Source organism: Meles meles, chromosome 1, assembly GCF_922984935.1.
Source record: "Meles meles chromosome 1, mMelMel3.1 paternal haplotype, whole genome shotgun sequence".
Lineage (NCBI taxonomy): Eukaryota > Metazoa > Chordata > Mammalia > Carnivora > Mustelidae > Meles > Meles meles.
This window is the reverse complement of record NC_060066.1, coordinates 11549432-11575960: the sequence shown is the minus strand read 5'-3', so window position 1 is coordinate 11575960 and position 26529 is coordinate 11549432. Positions and strand designations below refer to the sequence as shown.

Sequence of the window (26529 nt, the reverse complement as noted above, 5' to 3'; positions counted from 1 at the left end):
GGGCCCCTGCCCCATCTCCTACACCAGCAGCGGGCCATCCTCGGGTCTCGGTTTTGGACCCCGTTTCCATCGCTGACCTCCCTCTCACTCTGACCCTCCCTCTCAGGAGGTCCCCAAATGTTCCAGGGTGCTTTACCCGTCAAGATTTTTAACGTAGTCGTGTCTGCAGGTCCCTGCTGCCAGGTAAGGGGATGTGTTCACAGACTCCAGGGATTATGGCACAGATATCACTGGAAGGCCATTATCCTGTCTACCAAATGTTCCCATAAGTAAAACTGTCAGGAAAACAAAAAAACTGCCAGTGTAGGAAGTGGCCAGCATGTAGGGCTCATGCAAGTGATGTGTCTCGAACCCCCGCTGCTGGAGAAGCCCTCGGGAGCCCTGTCCTAGGGCATCACGTGCAGCGTAAAGGACCTGAAAGGGCACTCACTTTGTCTTCAAAACACAGGAGGGAATAGGGCAAGAGAATGACAGATCCTGACGAGAAGACCTGGACACATGGACAAGTTCTAGATGAGGGTATGAGGGGATGGGGAGAAATGCCTTTAGTTTTCACAGATGTGACTCTCCATCCCCGTCCCCTGCCTCAAGGTCAAGTCTAAGAAAAAAGAGATGTCTGCAGGAATCAAAGTCTCTGCATGTTCTGAAATTTCCATTTCATTGATTATTTTAAAAGAACCCAAATTAAGTCAGTCCCCAGATGATCTCTGATTTTGGCAACCACCTGCGTCGATAGGGAAGGAGCCTCCCCCCCCACCCCCCCGCCGCCACCACCACGGAACGGCCCCCACAGCAGGAGCCATGCCAGACGGTCCTCATTGCGGGAACAGGAAAGCACAAGCAGGACCAGGACCCACTCAGCTCCACTCACAGGCAACATTCAGAACCTCAGCACCCGCTGGCCTCATGCCCTTCCCCGCTCACACCTTACAGCAACCCTGCCCAGGGTCACCTCTCCGCCGTGCCCCCATCAGGTCTAGAGCATTCCCGGCAGATGGAAATGGTGCCTTCCTCCCCACCTCTTCTACTGGAGTGCGCTCCCCTGGTGCCCAGAGCCGTGGGGGGCACGAAGCAGGTGTCAGGGAACACCTGGGACCGTGTAGACGTACGGACTGCGTGTGGATGTTTGATACATGTAACCATGTTGTTATCTGTAGTATACAGTGGGTATTCAAAAAATGCTTGTTTTCATATATGTGTACAGACATATATGTGCATGTTATATATAGAGAAACACATTTATATGTATAAAATCACATTTTATATACAGAACACAGGTGTTCAATAAATGATGGTTTCTCATACACCTGTACACCTATGTATGTACGCATGTGTGCGCTTGCATATACATACATATGAAGGAAGGAAGACGTAAGGAACGGACGTGGTTTGAAGGCAGAACAGGCTGAAGAGCTAAAATGAGAACACTAGGAGGACAGACACTATGTCCCTTCTGTTCCCCGTTGAATCCTTAAGTCTTATACAGCACAGGGCCTGCTGGGCACTTAGTATGTGCTCAATAAATATTGGCTAAATGGATGAATGGCCAGCCTGGTTTCATTCAATGAGCATTCACTGAGCGGGTACTTACCAAGTGCCAGGGGTGGGGCAGGACTCGGGGCGGAGCCAAGTAGAAGTGGTCTCTTTTGCCTTTTGGGGTGGTGGTGGTGGGGAGACCTCACTAATAGGAATTACAGGATACAAGCCACACACACCACATACAGATCAAGAGGAGAGCTTTGAAGGGAAGGAACGGGGTCTTGACCTGAAGGGGAAAGTCTGAAACCGAGGAAGGAAGCATCTGTCCTGCAAAGACCCAGGCATACATTATCCAGCAGAGGGAACAACACGAACCAAGCGTGGAAGGAGCCCAGTTCTCTGGGGAACGTAAAGAGGCGGGTGGGTTACAGCAGGTGAGGAAGGGCAGAGAGCCAGGGGAGAACTCAGGAAGACAGGGGATGGGGCCTCAGGACCTCAGGCTCCCTTTAGTGTTTCAGTGACAACAGAAAGCCACGGATTTACGTTTTCAATAGGAGCAATAGGAAGAATGAATGGGGGGGGGGATGTCCCCCCAGCATCGTGCCAACTTGCCAAAGAGTGAGAAGCAACACTATCAGCCACCATGAACAACACTCGGAATGCTAACACGTGACTCTGCCATGATTAATTCACTTTATTTTTCCAGACATTTCATAAGCACCTAGGATGCCCCAGGCACTATGATAATAAATGCTAGAGAAATGGAGGTAAAGGAAACACGGGCCCCTTCCTCCAGGAACCTGAAGTCTCTGCTATCCAAGATCGGCCAGCTTGCCACTGATGAGATGAATCTGACTCAGACAGGTATTTAGGAAGGGGGTAGAAATTCAGCCTTCAGATCAACAGTGTTCTGATTCCCTCCTTTATCTATCATTTATTTCTTTATACCTTGCCTCCTTCCAGAAGAGATCTGGCATAACTTACAACACAAAAAGGACAGATGAAGAGAATAAACAGAAAGAGAAAGTGACAGTGAGAACAAAGCAAAGAGACTGAACTAAGGGCCCTTTACGGCTGCTGATGACTAAGTACAAATTTGGCTCTGAGCACCCTGGCACCCAAAGCAAAAAGGGGTAGAGGGTAAGGGAGAATAACATTTCCTCTGCGGTAGCACAGCTTTTCCTGGCTGTCCCTAAATTCTAAACATCAAAGATGGGGTCTACTGTGGGTGGACATGGAGGTGGAACCAAGCGAGGTGACCTTGGGTAAAGTTACACCTACTGGTTCGTCTGGGTCACAGCAGGACTCCCACGGAACTTCCCTTATACCTGGGCTCCTCATCTAGCTCTCCAAGTTACTAAGCTAGAGACTGGTGTTTCTTAATAACTTTGCACTTCTCACTTCCTCATTCCCACCGCAACTTCACACATGTTAGACACAAGTCCTGTCGGTCCCATCCCCAGTTTTCTTCCTTCACTGTCCAGCATCACTCGCTTGCTACTGGCTTCCAGGCTCAGAAACAACCTCCGAACAGTGTCCCTGCCTCTATCCTGGCTCTTTTCTACAATTTCACCAGAGATTTTTCTGGAAATCGTGTCTGGGTTGCATCACTCTTCTGCTTACAGTACTCTGATGAGTGGACCCAATCCACCCTTAGCCACTGGGCAGCAGCCATGTGGCTTGGGCAGGGCTGACCATGTCCCCTGTCCAGGTGGCCCTGGCCAGACCCTTAGCCCATCAGCACACAGCACACAGCATTCTCCTAGCCATGGAGACTGGCTTCAGGCTGCACATATAATCTAAGAATTAGAGAAGAGAAGTAGGCGTGAAGGCTGGAACTGCTGGAGCTATGTTAGCACCATGAGGCAGGAAGTCTGAGGATGAGGTTCACAAGGGAGGGCAGAGCTGAGGGAACAGAGAAATGAGCCAGGGCCCAGATCCAAAGCCACTTACAGCCTGCTTACCTAATGTTTCAGTTACACATCACGTGCTCATTAATTTCCTTTCCTCGCCGAACCACCCTGACTTAAGTTTACTGTTATCAGCAAGCAGAAGCACCTTTATTCTCCATAATCTCAACAGAAAGTACAAACTCCTTAGTATGGTGTCGAACGGAGGTCAGCAAACGACAGCTCATGGGCCACGTCAGGCAACCATCTGTTTTTGTCAATAAAGTTTTATGGGAATATAGCCATAATGTGTCATTTATGGATTGTCTGTGATGGCTCAGCTGCGACCGTGACAGAGTAGATCAGCTGTGACCATACAGCTCACAGAGCCTGAAATTTTACCATCTGGTTCCTTACAGAAAATTTCTGCTGGCCCCAGGGAATACAGGTCACCCGCATTCAGGCTTCTGCCTTCCTTCCAGATGGACCAGCCACCACCACCCTCCACCCCCCACCCACCGGAATACCTGCCACCTCCCTGGCTTGGTTGTACGGAGCCTTTTTGTAAAATTCCTCCCATCCATCCACGCGGTCTCGCTAATGCCCTACATCCTCCCACCCTCAGCTCAGGCACTGCCTCTTCTTTGCAGGTCCCCCGTGAGGGTCAGGGCTCCCCTTGTGCAAACACAGCACTTTTGTCTGACTCTTTCCTCCCACCTTGCTGAGCAGAATCAACCAACGGTGTACGTGTCTCCACCGCTGGACCCCAAGCCCCTTACTGCCCAGGATCACAGATGCGTTATCTCCGCACCCCTGCGCTTATGCGCACAGTGCAACACGTCACACAGTAGGTGGCCTGATGCTTAGGGACCTGAACTGTCAGGGATGGAGTCTCCAAAGGCTGAGTGGGCTGGCTGGTGTCTCCACCACAAGGAAGGAGGCAGCAGGAGACAGGAGAGCACCCAAGGCAAGTGTGCCCATCTCACCATGTTTCCAAGGTCCGCGTACAGAGGAGGGCCTCACTGCGGCCTTGGCCGTGCAGCTCAGTCGGGGTTACTGATTACTGACAAGAGAAGTCGGTGATGATTATTTTATGGAGAATGGGAATTTGATGAGAAAATAATGAAAAGCCCCAGAAGCAGCAGGCAGGTTGGAGAGCTAGGCTGGGATAAAGGAGCGAGGGAGACTGGGCAGAGAAGACATGTATGTGACCAAGGCCATGCCACGGTATGTCGACCTTGGACACTTGCTGTTCTCAACTGGGCTCCCGATTCCAAAGGACTGCTCACTGCCGCTGCTCCATCGTGGCCCTTGGCCAGGACCCATGCCACGCGGCCCAGCGGAGGCAGGGAGAAAGAATGTCTGGTCTACCTCAGCCTCTGTAGTGAGAGGCTGAGCTCTGCCCCCTTCGAAGACCTACGCACTGGAGGTTCCCCCAAACAGGAAGGCAGAAAGGATGCTGAGTACCCAAAATACAGCAAGTGTTCATGGGACACACCAATGCAGCAAACTGCAGAAATTAAGTAATGGTAGATCCATGAGCCCTTTCTCTCCATAACTGGTCCCTAGAGTGGACTCAGGAACTCCCAGGGTAGCAGAAGTGAAGCCCCTGCCTGTGTCTACACAGCGACAGAGCCAAGTGTGAACAAAGGAAGTGTTTCTTCATCTCTCACCACAGAGAGCAAGTGTCAAGCAGAATTTCAAGTATCTGCTATTGCAAAACATCTAAAGCAGTAGCAAGAGGTCATTTCCAGAAACATCCCTCTCCCTCTACCTCATAAAGACATGAGGCTGCAGACACATTCTGGACAGCTTCATTGCCATTATCTGGAATTCACTCACTCATTTGTTCCTTCATGCATTCATTCACTCTGCAAACTGTCCCAAGACCCAGATGTGTCAAGTCCTACGCTGGGTATCTGGGTTACAAAGATGAATATGCTGCCGTCCTTGACTTCCAGAAGTCTAGTCAACTAGCAGAGAAGAGAGAAACAAAGTGCCTTTGATTCTGGGGATGGCAGCTGCGGTGGAGGGGTAGAGGGGATCTGAATGGAAGCTGTAGACCTCTTTTAGCATGTGCTGGGCCTCACTCCATGTCTAAACACACACACACATACACACGCACACACACACACACGAGCTACCCATCAGTCCATGTCTAAACACACACACACACACACTAGTCAGCCCTAGTCAGCCACCAGCCCTAGGACCACTGTCCAGAGGACCGGGGCTGTGTGTCCAATCCGGATCCCACTGAGTTGTTTAAAAACGTCAAGCCTCGGGCAGTCTGCTTCCCTGAGTGGGGAGACAAAAGGCAGAGGCAGACGCCCGTGGTGTCCCAGCGTACACCCCAGCTCTTGCCAACAGTCGGGCCTCAGTAAACAGGTAATGTTAGTCTCAGATGCCCCTGCTCTATCCTCCACAAATCAGGATTATCAACACCTGCCATTTGCATCACTTTCTGGTTTATTAAGCCCTTTCGCACACTCCCTCATTCACCATCGACTGAACACCTGTTTGCCTGTGCGGCACTTTGCTTAGAGCCGGGAATGCAGAGAGTGATAAAACACAGCCCCCAACGTCTTGGATGCCTCTTCCCCTGGGAAGCCTTCCTTGGTCTCTCAGGCTGACTTTGATGTCTCCCACCTCATACACAGTTCCCTGTATCATCAATGTCTTTCAATCAAAACTCCTGGCTTAGTGGAAACAAGGATTCTCATACCTCAGGCACTGCTGTATCCCCAGGGCTACTCAGAGTGGAGTGGAATGAGCCCCACCCACTTCGTTTCTAGATCAGGAAGTTTGTCTCCAAGAGCCGGGAAGCTAGGCCTCTAATCGCACTCTTTTCATACCAAATTCTGCACCGACTTGATATCCCAGCCAGCTCTGGCTCTCCCTCTTCCCACGAACCACAGAATCCCATCTGCCCTCCTGTGATCAATTGATTGTTGGGAATTCTACACCCTCCTTCTGGGCATTTTTTAAGATACAAGTAGACAGAGCCTGTGATTAAAAGAAAAAACATGGATGCCTAATGATGGAATGTCAGGCACTTATTTATTCATTAAGCAAATATTTACTGAGCACCCATGCTAGGCTCTATCCTGGGGGCAGAGAAGCAGAACGAACGCACCAGAACCACTGGCTGCCCGCAGAGGTCTGACCACGAAGTGGTGTGATGCCAAGTGATGTCCCTCTGGCGAATGAATGAGTGAACGGTCTGCAGGTGACGTCAAGTGATCATAGCAGATGACGTCAGGAGGTAATCTGAGCTGAATCGGGGCACGCGGTCTATGGTCAGGGGAAGACCACGTGGTCTTCACCCCCAGGTCCCTCTGTAACCATCAGCGTACCCCAGCCTCCATCTACCCTCCTGCCCACATCCACAGTGCAAGGATAGAGTGAGACTGGCCGCTGCTGGCTTCCTAACCAAAGTCAAGGATTTGTGTTCACTCAGGGTCTATAAACACACACCCAAATAAGGGTTTAAGAGAAAGCAGATGAAATGCGGGGAAAGACGAACTAATAAAATTAGGGGAAGATGCTGTGAGTTTTCAACCATGGCCGTAATTAACCAAGTCCGGCAGGGAGGAAGCTTGGAGGCCGAGGCCCAGGGATGTGCACAGCGCCCGCGTTCCCAGGGAACATGTAAACCGTCACTTCCTGCAGAATTAATTAGTCCCCGGTGGGAGATCCGTGCTAGGTTCCCCAGGACCATGCAGCCAATGTGGCTTTCCCGCCCGGCTCCTGCCACCAGGCTATCACAGAGCTTGTCAAGACAGCATTTAAAAATCCGTGCACTGGCAGGTCAGCTGAGAACAGCCTTCGGCAGAGGAACCCGTGTGCCTCATGAAATGTCAGAAGCTGAGGCTGCCCTCTTCCAGAACATTCCCTGTCTCCTCACCTCCCAAGGCACCTAGCTCATGGGGTCACTGCACCAGACACGTAAGCGACACCTGCCCGCACACCATGTTCTTCCTCCGTCCAGGCAGGAACCTGGGGTGAGGAGAAGCACCTCTCTTCGGAAGTATGGTTGAGAGTCTGGCCTGAATTGGAAAGCAAGGAGCCGAAATGGAGAGGCACCCAGGAGCCCCCAGAAGTCCCCAGGAAGTGGATGACCTCCCGGAGATCAAAGGGGGCAAATGAGGGGTGAGGCCCAGGGCCAGCCTTAAGGAAACCGTGGAGAACAAGTTTCCACAATTAAAGACAACAGCGGGGAGGGGATGAGTGAGGCCCAGAAAACAGTTGATGTCTTTGATTAAGCACTGATGAAATTCCCCATCACCGCTTTAATCTGGCTCCCCGGAGGTTCCGCTGGCTTCGCAATGTTTCCAAAGAAAACGATCTTGAATACACGTTATTCCCCCAGCCACCCCCCACACGAGACGCGGCCCTCCTGCCTCCTCCCCCTCTTCGGAGCAGCTTCCCAGATGAGTCCTTAGTGTCACATAATGGCAGCCCGGGCTCTTCTCTGTCAGAGATGAAATTTATCACCAGCTTTTGCGCTCTGCAGGTCCAATTCCTTCACCAGAGCCTCAGTGTACCCGCGGCTGCCAGCGCTTGAAACTTAAGTCCATCTCCCTGGACTGATACCAGCTCTCGCTGAGCCAAGGCCCGGGTAACACTGAAGCACTCTCAGCAAACGGATGTGTTCTAGCACCAGAGTGGAATCTCTCCTGAGTCGGCTCCAAGCATACCTGGATTCTGAGCCGTCTGCGTAGGACTCATCACCAGCGCCGCACGCACACTGCAGGACCGCCCCAAAACTGAGCTGATCCACCCATTCACACCTTGTAGCTCCTTGAATGCTGGCCTGTCTGCTTTCGCACATGCTGTTCCCTTTGTCTGAAATGCTGTTCCCAGCACAGGACTTCAAAATTCAGCACAAACTATCACCTTCTCTGTAAAGCTTTCCCCAGCCCCTCCAGCAGAGTTCGCTTTAATACATCCTGAGTATGTGAGCGTGGCCAGGCACAGGGCTTAGCCAGATGTAAAGAGAGGAGAAATTATTCTTTTAAAGATTTATTTATTTATTTATTTATTTGAGAGACAACACGAGAAGGGAGAGGTCAGAGGGAGAAGCAGAGTCCCCGATAAGTGAGGAGCCCGATGCAGGACTTGATCTCGGGACTCCAGAATCAAGACCTGAACAAAGGGCAGTTACTTAACCAGCTGAGCCACTCAGGCACCCAGGAAAGGGGAAATTTTTAAATGTCGCTTGAGACCCTCCCAGGCTAGCGTCTCCAAACAACTTCTCCTTGAAATTCTATTTTAAAAATTTTATTGTGCAGTATTTAGGATGAACAAAAAAAAAAAATATGTAAAGAGCAGTCAAACCATCCCTTGTACCCACCACCCAGCTTCAGGAATAAGATACAATGAATACAAAGTCCCCTGGGCGCCCCCACCCCGAACATATTCATCACCCCAGTTCCCCGGAGGTAAGCACTATCCTAACTGGGCACTTATTACCACTGTGCCCTTCTTTCTACTCTTACCCCATAGGATTATATCCCCTAAACAACATGTATCATTACTTTCCAAGTCTTAAAATTTTTATGTCCTTAATACTTTGCATATTAATACACTGACTTGCTTTTATGTCCGTCTCTTCCCACAGTCCAGGACTCTGTGAGCGGTGCCCGCACCCTGCGAATCTCTGTCTTGGGGGACCTGCCCCAAATCCCAGCACACATGCTAAATGCATGCTTAGTGACAGTGGGAAGGGAAGACGAGGATGAAGGCAAGAAAACAGTGAGGACAGGGTTTGTGCTCACTGGACCCAAAATGGGAGCAGGGAGAGGAGCAGAAGGCTTCCCCGTGGCTTCCTGTGGCACAGCCTTCCGAAAGCCTCCTGCGGTCTGGAGACTCCAAAGGCACAGGCACCTGAGTACGACGGGGCCCAGAGCTGGCTGAGGGGACAGCGCAGCATTTGCTGGGAGGAGCAGAGCCCACAGTGCTGTACCCAGCACACAGTAGGGGCTCTGGATGCGTCTGGTGAATGAAAGCCCACGGCTACAGATAAGACATCAGAAAGCCTGGAACAAGACCGCATGGCTAGTCTGGAGGACACCCAGCTCTGGGACCATCCAACAGAGAGGACAGCCCTCACTCATGGAGGACCAATGTCTTCCTGCGCTCACTTCCACAGCAGAAGCACCAGGTACGCACTGACTTGTCGTTCACTGCACAACACAACCTCAGGAGGCCTCAGGAACTTGTAGGAATCCTGGAGAGGGTCATACAAATTGGAAGACACTTAAACATGCAAGGAGTGGGGAAGGGAAGGGAGAGGGGAGGACAGTTACATGTCCACCGTGAGAACAGGCTAACCGTGAGGGAATGACGACTACCGGCCTCCAGGATAAAGGAGGGGTGCTCCTTCCTCAGCTACGCTGTGTCCCTGACTCTCCAAGTTCCCTGTCGGCGTGAGGGCATCTATGAGGAGACCACCAAGTGGAGTTTAACCAGGACTAAGAATTCAAGGCCCAACTCTGGCCCTGACCAGCTGTGTAGCCTTGGACAGATCACTCAACCTCTCTGGGCTTCAATTTTCTGAAAATAGGACACAATCATTCTGCAAACGCTCTTGGAGCAAGGCCTGCTGTGAGCCTGTCGCGTGGACCTGAACCAGAAAAAGGCCCAGCCCCGGGGCCTGGCGATGTTTAATGGAAAAGGCCACAGCATAAACACAACGCATGTACGGATGCAAAGTGTTATGATTAGACTTTATTTGCTGTCACATAAGCCACTTTCTGACTTTTTCTTCTTCCTTTTTTTTTTTTTTTTTTAAAGATTCAAGACATAGTGTTTGGTCAATGCTAAGTAGAACAGAGAGAGCCAGGAAGCTCATCTTTAATTCAGTGCTGACAATACTCAGCTCAGCTCAAACTTGGCAAAAATGCTTTCTCCCAGCACATCTATTCATAGACGTCTGTTCCTAGAGTTAGCTCTCAATTATTCAGTCTAACAGAGGAGTTGTCCCATGCTCTGAGAGAGGCGTGCAGGAGGGCAGGAGGGAAGGGGGCGGGGGACAGGGAAGGTAGGGGAGAGGAGAGCAGGGCAGACCTAGAAAAGACTCCTCTGCCCTGCAGAAAGCAGCAGGCCCTCTGGAAGGGTGCAAGGTGACGACGTGCTCTGGGTACGGTCATTAGGATGGGGATGTGGGGGGGTGACAGCCACATCACCCAACTCACTCCTGAGTAACACGTGCTTCCTGCTGGCCGCTCCACGGGTGAAGAGGGGGAGGCTCGGAGGAGTGAGGAGGCAGCCGGAGAGAGTGGCACAGCTGGCCTGTGTGCCCAGCAGCGGCCCCCACAGGAGCCCCCGAAACGGAGACCCCAGGGAAATGCAACCTTGGAGGGCCAGAGGCTTCGCCCTCTCCCAAGGGCTCCATCTCACACGAAACCTCCCATTTGCTGAGCTGAAGGGGAGCTCCCCACCAGGTACCCACAGGGAAGCGGGGGCGCTGCCAGGCACCCTACTGTCGCCAGCGTCTCAGTCTGAGCCCTGGTCCTTCACTTTCTTCCTCTGACCCTGCACACTGCAGCTCATTCGCTCACCCACAGCGGCACATCTGCCTGATCTCCACACCCCTTCCTCCGCCAGCGGCTGGGGGCACAGCCCAGGTGCCCACAGGAGGCCAGAGGGCGACGGGACTGGGGGAAACGAGGGATGCTCGGGGCAATCAATGTCTGTGTGAGATGCTAAGCCGTGTGCCCCTTCGTATCTGAACACAGTAACACAAACATACACTCATAAAGATGATGCACCTTGGGGTTTTAAATGAGCGTTTAAAAAAACACTCCAATTTCAATTTCCCACTCAAAGCAGAGAATTAATTCATATCCTTATTCATCAACTATCCACTGGGCACCTGGGCACCAGGCGCCTTTGGATGCTCAGTGCCTTCCTTAAAAAAAGGCTAAGGAGTTTTTAACTAGAACCTCTCCAAAATGCAGGTAGAGATGACAAGCGGGCTGCATGACACACAAAACTTGAGCAAAAACGGCATTTTAAGCATCATAGAGACTGTCTGGAAATTTGCAATCCCATCCACGGGCATCGCTCAGCCCCCCGCTGAGGAGCCTGGGGCTGCTCCTTCTGGGTTTCTCAGAAGAAGGCTGACGCATCCTTTCCGTGCCCCCTGCGTCCTGCCACAGAGCACAGGCTGCAGCTTCTGAAGAGCGATCCACTCCCGCGAGGTCAAGGCACCCCCTCCCCCAGGATGCGGGGGTGGTGGGGGACGGAGGGGACCTCGTGCTTGTGCACGGAAGTCACTAAGAACGCGCTGGACCACGACTCCCTCCATCTGAACCAGAAGCTCACTGTGGCCCTTACAGACCCTGCACCACCTGAACAGAAAACATTCTGGTACTCTTCCCGGCAAGCTGTCAATCACCTCACCTCTCCCTGAAAGTAGCTTTCACGGGCCTTGATGAGAGTGGCCGGCATTGTAGTGTCCCCAGATGCCCTTCACGCCATCAGTCGCTGACGGGGGCGGGGGGGTGTTGGGGGGGTGAAAAGTCACAGGACCTCTGACCCCAGGTGACCTCCTTTATCAAAGGGCGACAGTGGCTCCTTCCCCAGGGGTCGAGAAGGCTCTGCTCGGGGTCGTCTGCACCTTCAAGAACTACCACTGGCTGTCTTTCTCCAACCGTCTTCCAGTCCCCCACCAGGCCTGTTCGCATTTTAACCTCAGGGATGCCTGGGCCTCGGTTCTAGTGACTGCTCTGTTCTGTCGTATACTATTTATAAAATGATCTAGACATGGGTTTTTCCTTCTTTCCCTGCAAACAGCAGAGTTCTAGGTTTCTTAGAAGAGACAAGACAGGAACACAGAAGAGGGGAGAGAAGAAGGTTTCCTTCCAAAGTAATATCATAACCACATTGCAGAATATGTATGAAAGAGAGAAAGGAAATTTATCCATATTCATATCCCCTTAGCACAGCCTCGGACGCCATCTTGGTGTATATTTTCTTCTAATGTTTTTCCTACAAATAAGTGCTTTCTCAGTTTCCTCCCAGACTCTGGAACCCTCATTTGAGTGGCTGCAGGATAACTGATCTAAGTACTTGGTACATTTCAGACACTTAGGTTATTTCCAATTTATTCTGTTACTGTAAAAGGGGCTAAATGGACAATCTTTTTTTTTTTAAAGATGTATTTATTTATTTTAGAGAGAGGGAGAGAGAGGGCAGGAGCAGGGGGAGGGGCACAGGGAGAGGAAGAGAGAGAGAATCACAAGCAGGCTCCCTTCTGAGTACAGAGCCCAATGGGGCGCTCGATCCCAGGACCTGGGGATCCCTACCTGAGCTGAAACCAAGAGTCAGAGCTCAACCGACTGAGCCACCCAGGTGCCCCCTGAGCTGGTGATCTTTCCGCAACATTCTGTCCATATCTTTAATTGCTCCTTTAGGAAAGCTTCCAAGAAATAGATTCACTGGGTCAAAGGTTACAAATATCTTCATGGCTCTTGACATGAATTGCCCTGGTTTCCAGAAGGGTCTCTGCAAGACCCAGCTGGCCACAAGCAAAAAGACACAGGTGCCTTCATGGGACAGAGACACTGTTCACAGGCATCATGGGATGGGGACAGGGGCACCCGCTGAGTTTTCTCTGCAGCAAGCTCTTCCGGAACATTCCAATCTCTGTGTATCAGCGCATGCACTCTCAGGGGTGTTTCGGCTCCCCCCTGCAGAGCAGGAGCTCCATAACACACACACGAATAAGCTCCCAAGTGGAATCAAATACTCCCTCCCTCCTGCCCCGACAGCTACTTAATGTGATGGGGCAGGGAAGATTGGGTTCCCTTTCTTTCGGTTTTAAGTGTCCAAGGTCTTGAGACAAAGATCAATTTACCTCAGAGAGACATTTTCCAACCACATTCCTGGTCGTGAAGGGAGTGGCTGGCGGAAGGGGGCTGGGGACGCTCCAAAAGTCATCCCTCGTTTATTCCTCATTTATTTCTGCAAAGCGAAGGTCTAGGGAAAAGTCACAAGTATGCAAATGTCGTTTTTCTACACTTCCCCTGCATTTCACCACTGAAACTTTGAGAAACGCTGCTTGGGAAAGAGAAGGTCCCACTGGGAGGCAGTGTCTCGGGGAGCGGGGTCCTCTCCCAAGGCTGGGGTCCCTCAGGGGCCCAGGAGCCCTTTCAGATCAACTCCAGAGTGGGGCACCGGACCCCTTCCTCGAGACTGCGGCATCAGTGGCAGTCATAAAGGTCCCACTCTGGGGGTTGCTGGGACCCGAGACTTTCCTTTTATTAAAAAAAAAAAAGTGAGGCCGCACTAGACTGAGAGAGGCCGCCTCTGTCTGTCCTCTGGGTCTGACGCACAATGCAGGATGGCTGGTCCCCCCAAAATTCTCTCCCAAGTTAATCACTCTCAAGCCGGAGAGAGCCCTGGACGAATCCCGCACCACGTAACAGACGCAGCCCACCACCGCGTCAGGACGGCTGTGTGTTCCGAGGAAGTCCCGGACGCGCCACAACATGAGTGGAATCCGACCGCGTCCTGCTTGAACCCAGCCATATCCAGCTCTACTCAAACAGCCAAACGCTTTTCTTTCTTTCTTTTTTTTAAGTTTAAATAAGGGGCACCTGGTGGTCAGTTAGTTAAGCGTCCGACTCTTAGTTCTGGCTCAGGTCGTGATCTCGCCCCACGTCGGTCTCCAGGCTGGGTGGGGAGTCAGCCTGACAATCTCTCTCTCCCTCTGCCCCGCCCCGCCCCGTGCACACTCGCTTTTCCTCCCCTCTCAAATAAATGAGTAAATCTTATAAAGTAATAATAAAACTTTAAATAATGTAAAAATGTGTTCTGCCTGGTTGTACTTAGTTTGGATTCGCTCTATTTTCTGGATATGGTATCGAGTTGTACATCACACACTACCGTTTGTGCCTTCCATTTACTCCTGTTACTGCACAGCGTCACACACAGGAAACCACACGGGCGCAAACTGTCCCTCGGGGACAAACCAGGAGACCGTCCGACATCATTTTCACCGTGGCGTGCTGACTTCTGGAAGACCTGATTAAGACGTGACTCTGCGGGCACCTGGGTGGCTCAGTGGTTTAAGCCACTGCCTTCAGCTCAGGTCATGATCTCAGGGTCCTGGGATCGAGTCCCACATCGGGCTCTCCGCTCAGCAGGGAGCCTGCTTCCCTCTCATTCTCTCTGTCTGCCTCTCTGCCTATTTGTGATCTCTGTCTGTCAAATAAATAAATAAAATCTTTTAAAAAAAAAAAAAAAGACGTGACTCTGCTACGTAAGCTCTCCTCTCCTTCGGAGCTCTGAGGTCGTGAGGGTGTATCGTCAGTTAGGTAGAGACAGAGAATCAGTCTCAGATCACAACAGGAAACCAGGCCTCCCAGGCCAGCCAGGGCCGGGAGGAGGGCCCCTGCTTTATACCCTGCCTACCAAGGACAGGCTCGCGCTGGGCCCCAAGCCAGCTGTGCAGCCCTCAGCCGGCCTTTCCCCTCCCTGGCCTGCTCCCTCATCCTTTCCAAGACTGGCCTGGATGACCCTCAAAGTCCTGCCACTCCCATCGCCTCCCTGGGCCTCCGCTGGCTGTCTGAACAGGTCCCACGTCAGAGAAGAATCAGCGCTGCCCAGCTGGGATTTCCAGACAACAGCCCCCTGTGTTGACATGCTGACCTCCTCAGCACTGCGGGCAGGTGGCCCTGGAACGAGTCACCTCCAGCTAGGAGACATGTCCTCTCTTACCGCCCAGCTCCTGACCCACGCCTTACAGGGTCTCTTTCCTAGGTGAGCCATGCCTGAAAAAGCCTGGGAAGGATGGGACTAGGTGATCTTCAATGTCCTTTCCTTCTGAACACCAGCCACCTCTCCCGCAGCACACCCCGAGTCAGAAACAGATGGTACGGGGGTAAGACACGACAGTACCTGAGGGTTCTCCAACTGAGTCTCTAACAGGATCCTCTGCACCACAATCACCTGAAAGAGCTCGTTAACAAGGCGGCTTCTTGGCCCTTCCACCCAGGAAGCTTAAGCACCCCCCATTGCGTCAGATGAAAGGAGGACTGGGGAAGCGGGAACGCGCATACAGAATGTTCTGGCAAGTTCACATACTGAAAATGGATGGGAGGAGCCAGCAGACGTTTTAATACTATGTCGCTTATTTTCTCAAGGCTACAATGACCAGTGTCCAAACACGGAGATTTTCCTTTCAAATTCAACCCCCTGCCAAAGCATGAACCCACAGCACCTATCTCCCCGCCAAATCTCTCTCTTGTGGGGGTGCCCGCAGACCGTGCGATGTGCTGCAAATCCCAACACCAAATGCATCAAGAGGTGTATTAATAGTGTGAGTCAGTTTCACACTGAATTTACCAAAAAAAAAAAAAAACAAAAAAAAAACCCCTCACCACTCAAATTAGCCCAAGTCACCCCTCTATTTGCAAGAGTACTCTATGAATTCTGACCTTCCTTGACCGGCTGGCGGTTCTGGCCACGGTGGTGGCCGAGATGCCTCCCACGAAAACCACCCCCTTCCAAGCGGCACCGAGCAGCTGTGTGGCTACTCTTTGCAGACAGCTCCCTTCGGACATTTTTGGAGTCAAGGCCGAGGTTCACTTGAAGGAGGTAGTCAGAATGGCAGGGGGGCACTCCAGCTGGCGGGCTACGTTTTCCTTCCAGCTCTGAGTTTCTCGCCGTCCTCACCTGTGAGATGGGGACAACACAACCTGCCTCACACAGGTCCTGTGACTGTAAGAAATAAAATACGCAAATACACGTTGTCCACGCTCAACAGGGAAAGCTGTTATCATTCCAGGGGAGATCGACACAAAACAAAATTACAAAACCTACCACACAGTGCTCATGGGAGCCCTACGATCCAGGAGGCTTTTGCCTGGGCCATAAAAGCCTGCACAAAGGGTTGGAAAGGACTCTCCCTGCTATCCTGTCCCCAAACCCAGCCAGAGAGCATCTCCAGTTCCTGGGTTACAAGAATGGGCCTAGGGCGGGGTGACGCAGGAGGCTGGGCCTGGGTAGCCCGAGGGAACAAAACCTTCCTTCTCAAACTGCACACACCCTTAGGGCCTTGTGTGGGTGGCAGGGGGACCCACACTGTGTATCCCCACACAGAGCCCTCACCAGGCCCGGCACATAGTAGGGCTCACTTAATGAGAGTCACTGAAGGACAGGATACACCCAGCTTCCCCATGACAAGCTGAACACTGATAGTGAAAACACGCTCAGAAAGGACCGGAAAAGATCACTCAGCTTCCATTCACAGGCCCCTGTGATCTTGGGCACGCGGCCTGGCGTCTGGTGCCTTGGGGCTCAGAGCAGTACACAAAGCCAGAGTTCCGGGGAGCAGAGCAGACATTTTAGGATGTTACTGACCAAGTTTCACTTCCACATCGTCTTCTGCATTCGACTTCAACTCTGGTTTTGAGTAAAGCTGGGGCCCTGCAGGGACTCGCAGGAAAAGCCTCCACTGGTAGGCGGGCTCTTCTCCCAGAGCCCCAGTCTCCCAGGCTGTGTGGATCGCGGCCTTGAACTCCAGAGCACCTCTCAGCCGTCAGGCCCTGAGCCAGCCACACTCAGACCTCTTCTGATGCAAGAGCCACAACAAAGCTGCAAAGCAGGCACGGGGATGCCCAAGGGGGTTGTGCAACCTGCCAGACTGCACGGCACGGGCGCTGGGGGCGACCCCAGACGCCCCGTTCTGCACCCTGCCAGTGTCCCCTGTCAAGGGAGACTCCAAGAGGGGCCAACCATAGCGTCTGGTCTTCCACAAAGCCACCGCAGCAGTGAGATGTTATCTTGAAGAAACACCCGCCTCCCATCAATCCATACCTTGCACCTCTGCCAAGAGGATGGCCCTGGCCGGCAACTTGCAATGGACAGATCGGTCCTCGCTCACCTGTGATGAGGTCCTAGGTGAGGGGGACCTTTGGGGAGGGTTTCTGCCAGGGGCTGGCTAGCAGCTCTCCTGCACACTGCCCTCCTGAGTCCTTCAAACCACCCAGAGAGCTGGCCGTTGTCAGTCCAGCTTCGGCCCTGACAAGCCCTGGCCCACCAAGGGGCGGGTCTGGCCCAAGGTCACACCAATGCTGAGCAGCAGGGCTGGGGCTCCTGGAGTTCCATGGGGCAACAGGGTCTGCTGAGTGGGCACTGGGTTTCAATTCCAAAGAGCTCCAAGTGGCCAGACAGAGCCAGTCCCAGGACGCAGAGGAGCAAAGGCTCCCGCTGCCCAAGTCTCCTCCCGACCTGGATTCCTCCGAGTGAATGCACCCCACTGGACTCCCCACACCTGAAGGTGCTGGGGGGGAGGGGCACGCGGGCCATCAGTCTCTGAGTGCTTGTGAACTTGACTCTGTTGCTTTTCCTGCCTCAGGCCTTCTTTTCCACTGAGGGTTTATGTGCTCAGTCCTCCGCTGAAGAAAGGTCACCAGCACTGATACCCCGAGCTGGAACAGGACACCCAGCAGGCACCAGCCCCTGGGTTGGGGCTTCTTTGCACCGGGGACCACCCAAGACACCCATGGGCAGCCACTGGGGAGCCATGTGGAGGGGTCCAGCTAGGACCTGGGTTCCGGGCCTGATCTGGCCTCTTGAGCAAGATGCTTCCTCTTCTAGGTCCCAGTTCCCTCATCTGCTAAATTCAGAGTACTAGAGGCCTAACCCCGATGCTCTGAGCATGAGCTTCCTGCTCAATCCTTCCAGCCCAAACCACGTGTGAAGACCTGTTGCGCTCGCACTGCTTCCCTCCCCGCCTCAGCTGCTCTGAGGACACAGGTCTTGTGGTAGATAAAGGAGGGCTCTCGTCTTGCCACGCCTCTGTGTTCTCACTGGCCTCAGTTCTAGGCCTCCATCTTACTAATCGAATGTCTTATGGGCATGGATGCCTCTTCCACTAACGGAATCGTCGGGGCCTTCGGGCCCTCGGGTGTCATACTCAGATGCACACCCAGGGCAGTCCAGGTCCTGCGTGAATGAGGGGGTGGGGGCCTCCATGCTCTCCCGACTCAAAGTGCGGCCCACGGACCAGAGCTTCCCATGGGAAAGCATAAGGAATGCAGAATCTCGGCGCACCCCAACTTCTGACTCAGAATCTGCAAAGGAACCCCAAGTGATTGGGGGGCACACTCCAGTTTGGGAAGCACTGTTCCAAGATGCTCCCTGTCTCTGACTTGCCCCCACCCCACATCCCTTGCTTTGACCCCCTAGAAGCCTCCCAACTTATGGACCTTAGTAGGACTCCCTAAAATGTAGCCTGCCATTAACCAAAAGAGAATTGTCTTAGGAACCTTCTAGAAGACTGCCGCAGATTCTCAAAACAGGATCTGAAATGTACAGGCCCTAGGGTAATTCCTGGCATGTGTTACCTGCTGGCTCCCCACCCCCCGCCCCCCCGAGGCTCAAGGAAGCTCCAGCAGCTCTCCAAAATGTTGAGGCCCCTTACCCTCGGCTCTGTGGATGGCTACCGCCGCCCTCCTCACCCATCAGCCCCTATAAATGGATGACCGTCCAGCTGCCAATGTCCCCAACAGAGACAAGCAGATCGGCAGGCCACCTCCCTCACGGGCCCTGAGTCCCTGCTCAGAAAGTGCTTCTCCTTCATTCCCTCCTCTTGACATTTATTCAACTTGGAAAGAAAAGAAACTTTTCCAAAACATGTTTCCCGTTTTTTAATAAACCCTGCAATTCCCCTAATGGTATCGGATCATCTTAAATATTTATTAAAATCACTCTGAGCCACACTTCTTTAAACAAATCTCCTCGTTGACTTCGATTATTTATATATTTATGAACATGATGTCTCCTTCCCTCAGAGCAGATGGCAGCTAGTAAGTCTTTGGAAAGGAGAAAAAAAAATCAATGGGACGAACGTAAACTCAGTGACTCCCCGATTTACTCTTCTTGACAAGCTCTGGTACAATTATCTTCCCATTCAGTGGAAGCACCGTATGACGGCCAGTCAACGTTGGTTCTGGAAAGCATGGAGCCTTGAACTGCAATCTCGGAAGTTGCTGCGAGCCCAGGGCTCAACTCCCAGGGGAACAGTAGAGGGACAGGACAATGGGACAGGGATGGGGATGGAAAGAGCCCCAGGGAGGGGGAGAGAGGAACCCACACTGACGGAGCACCCCCTATGTGCCATGCCCCAAGCTGGGAGGCGCGCGAGATGTCAGAGTTGTTCTTCATGACAACCCTCATGTCCAAGCTGAAGGAGGCCCAGAGAGAGAGGACAGACCTTGCTCAAAATTGCAGAGCTAGTAAGCAGCAGAACCAGGATGTGAACCCAGGCAGTCTGGGCCCGAAGGCCATACCCACCAGCCACCATAAGCAGAAAAGGACGGGAAAAGTAGAATTGCCCTTAACTTCACATGCTCTTGGCTACAAAGTTACTCTTTCTTTCAACTGGTGAGGCTGGCTCCTCCTTTTCAGACCATCAAACACTTCATTGCCAAGCAGTGGGACCTTTGCCCCTCTGAGAATCGGAGGGACTCGGGCGTTGCTGCGAGAGCTGGAAGGCGTCCGTGCGAAGGTGATGAGAACACAGGAAGTGAGGGCCAGGAGCACACCAAGAGTTAACTTTATGAGCGAGTCGGGGAGAAAAAGACCTTTGCCCTCGGAAATGGATGAGAAACACCATCTTAACAATCATCGGGCCTGTATCAAGTGTCCCAGACAGGGAAGGTGAAAAAGAATAAAATCAGCCAGTCCCCCTCTCGCCTCAATTTACTTATCTGGAGAAGTTCCAAGTCAAGTTGAAACAGAGAAATGCGTCTGGCCTTTGAGAGGCTCCAGCTGAGGAAACAGATGAGAATTGCCATCCAGCTGAACGGTCCCATTTAACAGATGAGAACACTGAGGCTCTGACCCTTGGCGACAGGCTGACGGGGCAGTAAGAGGCAAAAGTGCATGTGTGGTTTTGGGTCTTGCCCTCTGACTCAGGAGCCTGTGGAAGTGGACTGGCAGGAGCAGGGATGATTTTACCCGTTCACGGGGGTCCAGGAGTGTATCAACCTCTCTAAGGCTGCCAGACCAGTGTGTAGCTACACTGGACCCCTTTTAAATCTGATTCGTCACTGACACACCACTGCCTCCACAGCGCTCGCTGGGACATGCTTTCCCTGAAGACGGCCAAGTCCTAGGCTGCCGAAGCCACGAGACGGGGGTCTCCCCAAACAAGGAGGTGGCTCAGCCCAAGGCCACGGGACACCGGTGTCCCTCTAGAGTCCCTCCTGCCACGGTCTGGATCCTGAAGCAAGAGCTGTCAGAGACTGGGATTCCAGAACAGGGAATCAAAATGCACTTGGGAGGAACTGCCAGAGAACAATCTCAAGGTCACCTACGGGCCAGTGCCCTGACCTTGAGATGGAGACCGAATGTACCTCCGTAGAGAACAAGGAGGAAACCATCCCTCTTTTGTTCGTCTGTCACAAAACGTGTACCGTGTACCCAAGCACATGCCAGACAGCCTGCCAGGTGCCAGGGGAAACACAAAGGCCATTCAGAAGGGAGCAGAGCCCACAGAAAAAAGGGAGAGCGCGCTGTGGATGGAAGACGGGCAAGGATCCTGAGTCAGCTGCCTCTTGGATGAGGGTCTAGGCCCAAGTCCCACACCCTCGTGAAGTCTTGCAAAGTAAGAATAAAACCTCTCTGTGACAGGTAATCGTGAGCACCCCACGTCTTAAAAATGAATCTGCCCGTGTTCAAACGGCACCAGGCTGCTGCATAAAAGCGCCTGCTCCTGCCTCTTAACAACGACAGGAGCACCCAGGCTCACCTCCTGCCCTCCAGATGCGAAAAAAGCCAAAGCTGAGATCCTAAGAGAGGAGCACGAAGGCTTTGGGAGCTGAGGGAGAAGGGCCGGCTGTCAAAGAAAGCAAAATTACCTGAAAAATCTCCCAAAGTGAGGTGTAGAAACCCATACCCGGCCTTTATGTGAAGGCCATTTCCAGGTCCCCCTGTGCCTAATCCTCCCTGGTCTCCTTCAGCACACGCGCTGCTTCTCCCCACGCCGAAAGTCTAGCAAGATCTGCAAAATGCAAATTCCAATGTGCCTCCCCGGAAAGAAAACTCGGGCCAGCTGACCACTGCCCCATGCCCCACCAAGGAAGAAACCCACCTCTCGCTGGCTTCCTCCATGTTTACCAGGAACCCCCAAGTCTGGGAAAACAGCCCAGCTGTTAGCTCTGGCAGCCCTCCTCGGACAGTCATCTGGCAGTGACAATCAAAATGATGCTTCCCTTCCATTTCCACAGAACGCAATCTTTCAAGAATAGCCGAGGCTCCAAGTCAGAGTTTAAGCTCCTTTCACAAGGAATCAATATTTTCACAAGATAATCCTCCTCCAGGGAAGGGATGGATTACACAGATCCCAGGTGGCAAAATGTGGCTCTCTGAGGACTGCGGGGCGGCTGTTCCTGGGCAAGGATGCCAATACGCAGACTCACCCGCACTGGCAGCTTAAAATTCACCACCCAGCTCTTCATTTCACAAATATCTGCCCGGAGCCTCCCATGTGCCCAGGGACACCTTCTAGGCGGTGGGGGTGCAGGAATGGGAGGGGAGGCGAGTGGCAATGACCCTTCCCAGGACTGCGCCCCCTCCAGGCCAGGAAGTCCACGCTCACTTTCTCCAGGCCCTACTCAAAGCACCCCTTTGGCAGCCAGCCAGCTAAGACTCAGAGAGGGTAAGCGATTTGTCCAAGGTCACACAGCTAGGAGGGTGGCAGGGCCAGGAATTAAACATGGGTGCAAAGTCCACGTGATACTCCCCAGCGGGGCCTCCTTCCCGCTCAACCCCTCCCCCATCGGCTCCATTTCTTGCAGCAGGGTGGGGACCAAAGCCGCCCCCCACCCCCGCCCCCAGACTCCCACAAGAGAAGTCAGGGTTCCTCTTTCCTCCTACCCTCAACACAGGACACACAGGTTCGAGACCCGCTGTTGTGACCGTAGCCCCAGGGAAGCCCTGCAGGCTGCAAGAGCGCGTCCACCCGGTTGCCCTGAACTTCCATTTAAAAAAAAAAAAAAAAAAAAAGATGATGAAAAGATAAAGGGCAAAGAGGAAGTGCTCTTTAAACACAGGCGGGTGGTTACCCCAGGAGGAAGTCTTAAGGCCAATGGAGATTTTGCTCACCCCTCTAGTTCCTCTATTCGAGGCGACTGGCTTCCAGCCCCCCGTGCAACTGGGCTGGGGGCTGCACTGCGCCGGGGCTGGACCCAGCGCCCTCACCTGGCTCGCAGGAGGGGTCTCGGGGGAGGGTGGGGAGCCACCCCGAGCGCCCCCTCTCTCCCGGCGCGGGCCCCCTCCGCGCGCTCCCCGCAGCTGCGTGGACCCGGGCGGCGGCCCCGCGGCGTGTGCGCCCCCCGCGCCCCGCCGCCCTCCCCCCCAACCCGCGCCGCGTCCTCGGGTGCCCCCCGCGCCGCCCCCGCCCCTGCGGCGCCCCCTCTCCCACCGCCGCCCGCCCGGCCCGCACCCCCATCCCCGCACCCGTCGCGCGCGCCCCGCGCCCGCACCCGCACCCGCGCCGGGGCGCAGGCGGCTCCGGGGGCGCGCGGGCGAGCCTGGCTGCCCGGGCGGCGGCGCGGCGGGGCCCCGGGCACGTACCTGGCGGCCCGGCGAGCGGCGAGGGGAGCGCGGCCGCGGGCGCTGGAGCGCAGGAGCCTCGGAGCCTCGGGTGCCGCCGCCGCCGTTTCCGGGTTGGCCGGTCTCACGTCACCGCCACAGGTTCGCGAGCGGCCCCCGCCGCGGCGGCAGCAGTAGCAGCGGCAGCAGCGGCCCCGGCCAGTGCCAGGCGAGAAATAACTATAAAAGGAAGAGACGCCTCGAGGAGGAAGAGGAAACGCTGTTTACCTTCGAGAAGCCGAGCCGCCGGCGCTCGCACAAAAGGAGGACGCTCGCCGACGCCGCCTCCCCCCCGCGCCCCGTCCCCGCCGCATCGCGGGGCCCAGCGTCAGCGCGCGCGGCGCCCCGGGACCGCCCCGCGCCGGCCCCCACCCCAAAACGCGCTGCGGGGGCCGGGGGTCGGGGGGCCGCGGAGGGGTGACCTTGGGCGAGTCACCGCAGGCGGGGGAGCCGGTGCGTGGGGCGCGCTGCCGAGGCCGGGGTCGGGGGGTCCTCGACGCCCCCCTGACCCAGACCAGCAAACCCCAGCCCCAGGAGGCGCGGGCTGGCCCAAGGTCACAGCCTGTAGGACCGGTCTCCAGCTTCAGCCGGAGCCTCCCAACCTTCCAGGCCAGTAGGGTCCTGCCCTGGGTCGGCTTCCCCCATCCCTGTGCTACGGAATGATGCCAACCCCTGGCTGGCCCACCTCGCGGCAGGGCCGGTGACAGCGTGGACATTCGCAACATTCGGCCGTCAACAGATATTTATGGAGAGACTACTAAGTGCCGGCACTGTTCTAGGCCCTGGGGACACAGCTGGGAACCCAAACAAAATGCTGGCCTGGGACGTGGGAAAGGGGGCAATCACTAAGCAAATGTCTGATGTGTCTGGTGGGACTAAATGCTATGAGGGAAAATAAAGCAGGACAGGGGGAGAGAGAGTGGGGGTACGGGTGCCATCATGAGTGGCTCCCCAAGGACTTCTAGTACAGAAATTCCCAGACAGCTCCTCTCTGTAGCAATAGCGTCAGGCATTGTAGAGACCCCCTCTTTCCCCTTGTCTGTTATGGCAAAGAATGCATTTTCCTCCATGTAACCACACAACATGCCTAGGGAACTGATTGGATACTCGTCCCTCTGCCTTGGTCCCCCGCCCTCAAGCCCATCCTATCATAGTCTTGAAATTCAGCCACATTTCTTAGAAATATAGACAATTTTTTCTTTGAAGTATCTTTCTACTGACCTCTAGCAGACTGTCAAGAGTTACATCAAATGCCTTCAGTGTCTTTCCACACACACACACACACACACACACACACACACACACCCAGTTCTCCCGCATGATTTGGGGGCTGGGATGTGCCCACATCATATCAAGTGCTGAGTTACCTGATTATAACCCGTCGGTTTCTTTTACAAACATGTCTAAGCCTTTCTTTTACAGGCCCAGTGCTAGGAGCTGGGACCCCGGGCAAGATCTGATTCCAACAGGACTTGCAAGGGGCTCCTGGCCCTGTATCTGCAGGAAAGCAGCCCAGATGCCAGCTCATAGAGGAGAGAGGGGGAAGGGTGTCTACTCACCTTGGAAGGGAGGGAGCCCCGGAGAGGGCAGAAGATCATAAAACTCTTCCTAGAAGTTCCGAGAGACAGTTGGGCAAAGTGAAAAAGAATCATCTGGAAACTGGCCTGAGCGTCAGTGCCTTCATCTCTAAAGAGAGGAACTGAGGCCCACCTCGCCAAGGTGGAGAGGAGGTGACCCAACTGGGCCTTAAACTAGGAACTTGAGTAGCAAAGGGGTTGGAATCAGAGCTGAGCGGAGTCTGTTTCTTTCTTGGCCACTTACGGAGTGGGCATTAATAATTCTGAACATTTCTGAAGTTCTAACCAGTTGCCAAACACTGTGCCCATCTAATTTAATTCTCAGAACAGCCCCATGAGGCAGGTTCATCATGCTCAGTGTTGTGCAAGATACCGGAGCAGAGAGAAAGATGGAATTTGCCCAAGGTCAGACTAATTAGATAGATTGGCTGGCTCCAAAGCCCAGGTCTTCACTATGGGCCTCAATTTGCTCGTTTATTAAATGGGATTGACAATAACTGCTTCATTAGGTTGGGAGGGGGGCGCGGTGGTGGTAAATGAAACAACACACATGTAGAACCTAGCCCATTAAGAAGACTCAGGAGAGCGCTCTCAGCGTTGTAATTATCATCACAATAGTTGTAAAAGGCTTTGGGGTAAAGACCTTTCTGGCAGGCTTGGAACTGCAAACAGTTTGGAGTGAATGTAACAGAGTGTAAACGTAGGGGGTTGGGAAGCAGGGAAGAATAGGTGAACGTGTGTGCGGGGCCTGGATCACACTTACCCTGCACTCCACGGAATTCAGAGATGTCTGAGATGGAGAGTCCAACTCGTGTGGATGATCTGCACTCACTGGATACTGTGAGGCTAAGCGGATGATTCTGGCCTCTGATCTTGCTCACCCAGTCAGGTCCTGATAATGTGACAGAGTCAAGCAAATGGAACCTGGGGATAGTGCCTGGAACACCTATGGCCATTCACCCCTACCATGGCCTGCTCTGTTCCCCTGGGGTACCAACCCAGGCAGTGACAGAAGCCGAGTGCTGGGACTGTTTGGGCTGCTACAGCAGAAACACAGAGCCTGGGGGTCTTACGCAACAAGCATTTATTTCTGATGGTTCTGGAGGCTGGGAAGTCCAAGATCAAGGCCCCTACAGAGTGGGTGGCTGGTCAGGGAGGGCCCCCTCTCTGGTTTACAGTCTTCATTCAATGTGTCCTCATGTGAAAGAAGAAGAAAGGGAGCGCTCTGGGGTCTCTGTGACAAGGCGCTCATCCCATATATTAAGGCTTGCTCCCAAAGGCCCCACCTCCCAACACCACCCCACCCCACTGGGGATTGGGTTTCAGCATATGAATCTGGGGGGGGGGGGGTGAGCAGGGGGCAGGCAACACAAACAGTCAGACAGTAATATTTGGTGTCCTGAAATGAGCATTGATTTGGGGGTCAGGATGTCTTGCCTGGAATTTCCAGCTGTTCAGCTTTGGGCAAGTCATTTAACTTCGGACCCCTTTCATTTCCTCATCTGGAAAATGGGAATAATACTGTTATCTTCAGTTGTTGAGAAGAGTATAGGAGACGATGTATTTTTTTAAAATATTTTATTTATTTGACAGAGAGAAATCACAACTAGGCAGAGAGGCAGGCAGAGAGAGAGGAGGAAGCAGGCTCCCTGCTGAGCAGAGAGCCCAATGCGGGGCTCAATCCCAGGACCCTGGGATCATGACCTGAGCCGAATGCAGAGGCTTTAACCCGCTGAGCCACCCAGGCACCCCTAGGAGACAATGTATGTTTAATGCTTTCTAGGATGTATAAAGCAGCACGCACATTTTCCTTGCAAGCTCAGAATCCTGTTCTCCCATAGCACACACCATCCACACATCATTCAAGCAAAATAGCTGGCCCTTTCCCTCGTATATGAAAAAGCCCTTCAGCAACATGCCTTCCCCACAGAGCGTGTGCTTTTTCACGTGAGTGAAGGCTATCACTTGTG

The 26529-nt window shown here is 53.5% G+C and overlaps 1 protein-coding gene across 2 annotated transcripts in view; it reads right to left on the bottom strand.

The window, feature by feature from the left end:
• The window catches only part of CYRIB (CYFIP related Rac1 interactor B), a 141934-nt gene extending 118929 nt beyond the window's left edge, over nucleotides 1–23005 (bottom strand). Inside the window, exon 1 of one of the 2 annotated variants that reach the window (XM_045977991.1) lies at nucleotides 22965–23005. The gene's annotated coding sequence lies outside the window, so the exon portion shown is untranslated. The remainder of the gene's footprint in view (nucleotides 1–22964) is intronic. The other variant, XM_045978030.1, reaches the window with a different exon arrangement.
• Between the last annotated feature and the right edge of the window lie 3524 nt (nucleotides 23006–26529).